Source organism: Dendroctonus ponderosae, unplaced genomic scaffold (genome assembly GCF_020466585.1).
Source record: "Dendroctonus ponderosae isolate FM_Combo_2020 unplaced genomic scaffold, Dpon_F_20191213v2 Dpon_F_20191213_7, whole genome shotgun sequence".
NCBI lineage: Eukaryota > Metazoa > Arthropoda > Insecta > Coleoptera > Curculionidae > Dendroctonus > Dendroctonus ponderosae.
The window spans coordinates 2,626,411-2,632,784 of NW_026018916.1; the positions used below are offsets into that span (position 1 = coordinate 2,626,411).

The 6,374-nt window shown below is 38.8% G+C and overlaps 1 protein-coding gene across 1 annotated transcript in view; it reads right to left on the minus strand.

Moving 5' to 3' along the window:
• The window catches only part of LOC109539286 (pyrokinin-1 receptor), a 24,874-nt gene extending 20,701 nt beyond the window's left edge, over window positions 1-4,173 (minus strand). Inside the window, exon 1 of the mRNA XM_019906942.2 lies at window positions 3,770-4,173. The gene's annotated coding sequence lies outside the window, so the exon portion shown is untranslated. The remainder of the gene's footprint in view (window positions 1-3,769) is intronic.
• Between the last annotated feature and the right edge of the window lie 2,201 nt (window positions 4,174-6,374).

Genomic DNA, 6,374 nt, shown 5'->3' on the forward strand with positions numbered 1-6,374 from the left:
AAACGGTCATGTAATCAGTGAATTCGGAAATTGGCGAAACAGACAAGGACCCAATTAATATCCGGGATTTCTTTGATCACCGCCCGTAAGAGAGCAAATATTAGACTTGGACCCACAGCCACTGGTTGAAGTTGGTTCGGGAAAAAAGGCTTCTTCGCAGAGGCACAAATTATGCAAGAAGCAATAAGGTGAGTTATAACAGTTTAGGAGAAAGGATATTGTCTAAGCACAGTTTTATTAGTCTGAGAATATCAAAAGGAATAATTCATATTTAGTCTGTTTCGTCGGCCTGAAACCTCTCAACCTAGACAGACAGCGACGCTAATTAACTGTTGAATACTTAAACTGTTTTGGAGTAATTAGTGCAATTTTCGTGAAAAACATTCCAGGTATTTCGGCAAAAAAGTTATCTAAAGTCACTTAGCTGAAAAATTAGCGCCGTTCCCGCCCATACAAAAACATGACCAAAAGACGGTTTTTTAAAGCAAGCAATTATTGCGCCAATCAACGTTTTATTGACGTGTTTCGTGTATAATCGCGCCTTTAATAATCACTCATTTCCATTTGTTTCGCCTGATATTTAAATACGTATAAGTGCAAATAAGTGTGAGCAATTTTAGGCGACATCTTTCACGCAGGAAATTCATTCCAGTTGCGTGTCATTATTAGAAACACACTCAAATCGACGTGAGCCAAAGCGATCCATAATCCGGTTTTCGCCTAAATGCTCCTGGTTTGTTTATCAAACGTGCTGATATACGAAAAAATCGGGAAAATGTTCCCAGTTGGGCATGGGAAGAGTGGAAAACGGGAAATAAACCTGCAACCCGCACAGTTTCTCAAAAAAAATGTATAGAATCATTAGTTGTTGTCATCATCATCATGTTCTGTAAAGATGGATCGGTGGGTTTCAACACCTATAAGCGAGGTTGTCGTTTTTTGTTGATTTCAACTGTGAAGAAGGAGGAAAATCAACATGTTTTTTTCTATACTGCTATGGGTGGCTTCGGATACGTAAGAAAGTCCAGGATCAGGAGTTTTCGTCAAAAAATCCCAAAACATGCCTTTGGCTACATATTCTGCTGTTCCAAAAATATCTTGAACCATTCTAGACATGCTTGAATGTACTTTCGGTTTCCAGCTCTATTTCCCTGTTTCACGCGTTCGAAAAGCTTAACTTCACCTGCAGATTTCGAACGATTGCTGTTATTTTCCTGACACCTCATGTTTCGTATTGATTTTCTGTATAAAAATGACGCAAATTTGGTTCCACTGCCTTTGCTGGGCCTTCACCTTTGACTTAATTAGACGACTGCTAGCCCTGGCTGAGCAACAGGTTTGAAATGTTGCTTTCAAGGCATTTTTTTGACCAATTCATTTCAAATGTCTAATTAGCAATGCTGCTTGATGGGACAGATTAACATTTTATCTAAAATATTGTTATGAGGAAATAAGCGGGTTTTTCAGTCTCTTTACGACTTTTAAATTTCGCATTTAATGTGCCAGGAGGCTGTAAGACTACTCCCAATATTCGATAGCTCCTTTCCTCCTTATCCTTGATTAATGTCGCCCCATTTCACATAACAGTTTGTGGCCGAAAAGGGCCTATAATTAATATTATCCGGTTCTCAGTTGACTTATGATTCAAGCTAAGGGCTTTAATAACCACGATTCGTGACACACATTTTTAGATAACATGTAATTAGGATTCACTGAGTGCCCTTCTTCAGCCAAGGGCATTAGGGAGTTATAAGGGGGTTAAGTTTAGCTCACGCGTAGGACGGTACATTCTGATGCAGTAATTCCCGCTTTTAAATGCTTTTTAATTTATATCCTCTACTCGAATTTAATAAGCGAAGCAAGTTGTCTTCAAACTATTTTACAGTAAAGTTTGCCATGGAAACATCATGTAATAAGGACAGTTTTCTTGAGTTTTCCTTCAACTTCTTGAGTTGTTAAAACGTAGCTGATAAAATTTAAGAAGTTGAGCATGGGAAAGTTCAGCGCCGCTATTAGGTAGGGATCGAGAGTTAATCGAGAGGCGTTTGCGACCCAGTTGAAATAATTTCGGTTGAAAAAATTACACTTTTCTCTGCCATGTTCAACTGGAAATTTTCCGCTATTGCCGATAGAATAATGAAAAATTTAGTAGAATCAGTAAACAATTGCTCGAGTGCAAATTGGACCACTATTGACATGGGCGAATGTTGAATGTCTTTTCCCGCCTCCTCTTTGCGAAAAACCCGCCCAAACCCAAGCAGAAATTATTCGATTTTGTTTACCGCCAGTCGCCGCCTAATTGAATTTTGATTGGCTGTAATTAAAGAAGGGCTCTCATCTTCTAAATGCCAGCTGCTCCACAGAGGAATTATTTCCCTTCATACTATGGTTTTTCCCGTGTTTGCCGTTCATACTATGGTTTGCTCGGAAGTTTACACTCAAAGGAACGTGTAATGGTAGTCGAGGATTCTTTGATCAATTGCTGTGTTACTTCCGTGTGAGAAACCACTAAAAGAGGCAATAAATTGGAGAAGTACAAAATCCGCGCTGGTTGAAAACAACAAATGTGATTCAAACTAGTGGGTTTTGCGCGCTCGTAGGCCATCGCGGCTAGGAATTGCTTCCTGATGTTTCGCAAGCTCAAGGCACTTTTATCCTCAGAGATGTTTCGCTCACGATTGAATTACATTAAAAAAAATTATTGGTTTACAACCGGCGATTATCGGTGTAGTAGGCCTCAATCTCCACGGACAGGCATAGACTGTTTATGTCACCGCGCCTATATGTCGCCTCGGCCGGGAAGTATTTAATTGCGAAATGCTCTCCTGCATCACAAAATAAAAAATAAAATAAAAAAGCAATTGCAAGTTTGGAACAAAAAGGCAAAAGATTGATTTTTTTTCATAAAATCTGATTAATTTTCTAATTTCAAGAAAATCGTATAAGTTTTTGCCGGTGTTTGTCTTCACATTACTTTAGGGTTTGTTACCCGACTTTTCATCGCTTTGTTCCGCAAGTGCCCATTGAACCCACCTCAATGCACAAGTTTTTTTTTTAATTGAGTTATAGTATGGTCGAAAGTGTCTGAACTGGTAGAAATGCCATTAATACGAGCGTTTATAGGCATTTCCAGCAAAAAGTTGTTTGCAGTCAATTATCATTAGTATTATTCAAGGATATCTATTATTGACCTGCAATCGAGTTGGTAGTGCATGTGCCTGAGTTTCTACTAGAGTTCATTGTGGCTTCGACCAAAAAACCATTCCATTCATGTTGGTATACAGGGGGGCGCAATTTCTTTCATCGCTCTCGCTAAAAACTGAGTTTTGTAGAGAAAACTGAGTCTTAAATAGCAACAGCGTACCTTTTGCACCTGGATGGAAGGTCGACTTCATTAACCTTATGCAAATCGCTCCTAAATCTATTCCACGTTTTGATGTAGATAGAAGATCTAACCAGAATGCCCAAAAAAGGTCAGTCACTTAATTGATTTAGTGGGTTTTAAAATGCGTAATGAAACTTTTATGTTTAAAGCAGGAATAATTATGATTCATGTTCAAACTATAATGATCATTTTTTGGCTTGCATGTCAACTGAGCTGGAAATAGCAGAAGAGTGCGGTCATTCAACTAAAAATTGATTTCAAAAAATTTTCCTTTACAGTTGCAGATTTTGAAAGGATTTATTGAAATGTTTGAAATGTTTCCATTTTATAACCAGCACCATTCAGGTTTTCTTGTTTCAAGGACCAGAACCAAAGAGAACTCACCTAATCTCCACAAAAGAAAAACTCGTTTATTTCCATTGGGACTCACGCCACTCACTCATCATCTTCCAGTTCAGCAATTACTCGTGAGTTTTCAGATCGCGGCAAACAATTTGAAAGTTTCCCCGCGGCTGGCTCAAGCACACTTTTCACCGGTCGAACAACGAAAAGCGAATAAGCCGGAGCGGAAAACACATCGCAGGAACTTTCCCAGCGAAATGGTTTGGCGTTCGAACGACGAAACTGTTTACTGACGCGTCCGAGCACCGTTTTGCCCAATTTTATTCACTGGAACCATCAGTTCCATATTTCGGGTTTTGGGTATCGACAAACGTGATTTTAATTGGGCTTGCTGTTAAACCTCGTCAACATTTGTTGGCTTGCCACCCAAAATAACAGCTATTTTTCTTGGTTTATTCACCTTTGACTGTACCTAAGCCAATCCCCCAACAGTTCGTCTCGTTTTTTTTTTATATCTCTAGTTTCAGGGTTTCAAGTGCAAACTCATGTGATAATTGCTTGCATATTGCAAGGGAAAAATCGTTTGCAGCTAAAACCTAGTTACTATCGCGAACATTAAAAAGCTGCAAAGAGTCCAAAAGCAAAACGCAATTTTAAAGGTTGCTGTTTTGTCAGGGAATATTTGCTATCGAATGGGGGACCGGGGGAACCGTAAAAGTGCCGATGCCGCCCTTTCGGCCCAGTAGAAAGTCATGTTGTTTTCCATTCCAGTTTACGCTTCAGCATAAAGCGCATTTGTGAAATAATTTTCCAGATTTGGTAAACACGCGAAATAAAATCACAGCAAAGTAGTCCACCCTGTACTCACCATTTTTTGCATACATGCTACGTTGTCCCGATGCTAATTCCAATTAACAAAACGGTTTTATTTATAAGCTGCAATTGTTTCGAATATTTTCGAAAAAAACCACTGGATTTCCACTTGGGTCATTTTCATAATTTATTAGCGATTGTTGTGTTTATGAAGATTTTCAACCGATTGCGTTGCATTAGAGCACGAAACAAAAGAAACAGTGGCCAATCCAAATGCGAGAAAATGGGACGATTTTTCAATTAACTCTCGACCCACACTTTCACCCCCGAATTAAAACGCACAGATCGCGAAATGAAAACAAAAATGCTCCTGGCCGCGTTTTGATAATATTTGACTATGGAACAAGCTGCAGGAGATGAGAATGTGTTAATCAGTTTTTGAAACAACAACTTGGGGCTATGAAAGTGGAATGACCAAAAAAACATGAAAATGGTGTATTTGACGCGGGCAGGCTTGCGGGAAAATAACAAGAAAAGCGCGCAATTATTGGTGAAAAACAATTAATTATGTAGGCTTTATGAAAGGCAAACAGCAAAGGAAGTTAATTAATTAATATAATGCTAAACCAAACGATGGAAATTGGAAAGCATCTAAAACCTGCCTGTCTCCAGGGGCTATCAACATCATAAACAGTAACAGGGTTGTTCAAGAGTTTCGCATAAAATTAATGGCAAAAGATACTGAAAAATCACCAGTTTCAACCCTGTAGTTCATTGTCAGTTCCGAGTGAGTTAACTATCGCAAAACCTTCAACACGCGTAGATGCAAAACGGTCATAAAAAAGGTACGAATTTTTTATGAACTCTGGATGTCATTGGAGAATTTTTCTTGTAGGTGTAATGCCACCAATACCCTCAATCAAACGGCAATTACGGTGGCCACTTAACATAACAGCCAATTACAGCAATTATTACACATGTTTTGCGCTAATATCGGATCGATTGCTGCTTTTCCCTTCGACGAAAGTGAATGTAACACTTTGCTGATCAAAGTATTGATCTGAACAACTTGTTTGTTTGGAAAAATTACCATAACAATTGAGTTTCGGTTGAAGTTTAGGATTTTATGGTCAATCTGGGAAAAGTCGAAACTTTCATGGGGCAAACAGTAGTAATTTAGGGCTTTTCTCGGAAGCGAAAAATTCTAGATTTTTAGCTGAAAGGTAAAACGAGCACAAATATACTCACACTTTTTTGCAAAAAGTCGCATTCTGCCTGTCTATTTCTACATTCTACAAGGTTTCCAGGAAAAATTCTGCTTTGTTCGCCTGAGCTTAAAAAATTAATTGGTTAAGGTTCAACAGTTTCCTATCCCATAAGAACTGCTGCAAGCAGCAAACAAACTATTTGAAATAAATCGAACTACGTACCTATGTAAAAGAGAGAAGTTGACACGCGAAACTTTTGCATTTTGTTTTGATGCTTAAAAAGGCAAAGTCACTTGGGAATTTTTGTTATTGTGCTTCGTAACTGAAACCTTCACGTCGTCTAAAAGAGCCGTTTGAAAATTTGGATGCAAAGCATGGAATGTGCCCTCAAGGGCGGATCCAGAGGGGTCATGGGGGTCATGACCCCCCCATATGAAATTTTGGCATAATCTTGCACCTAAGTGTCTGATATTCAAATTTCACTTTCTGGGTCAAAACTACTAGAATTTCCTCACTCACTTTGTTACGATCGAATCGAGTTTTCAATTCTCTATCCAACGATGCCAAAACGAATTCTGTGGCTCGAATGGTTCTTGAGAAACCTCGAAAAAAGCAGCGTCATGTTC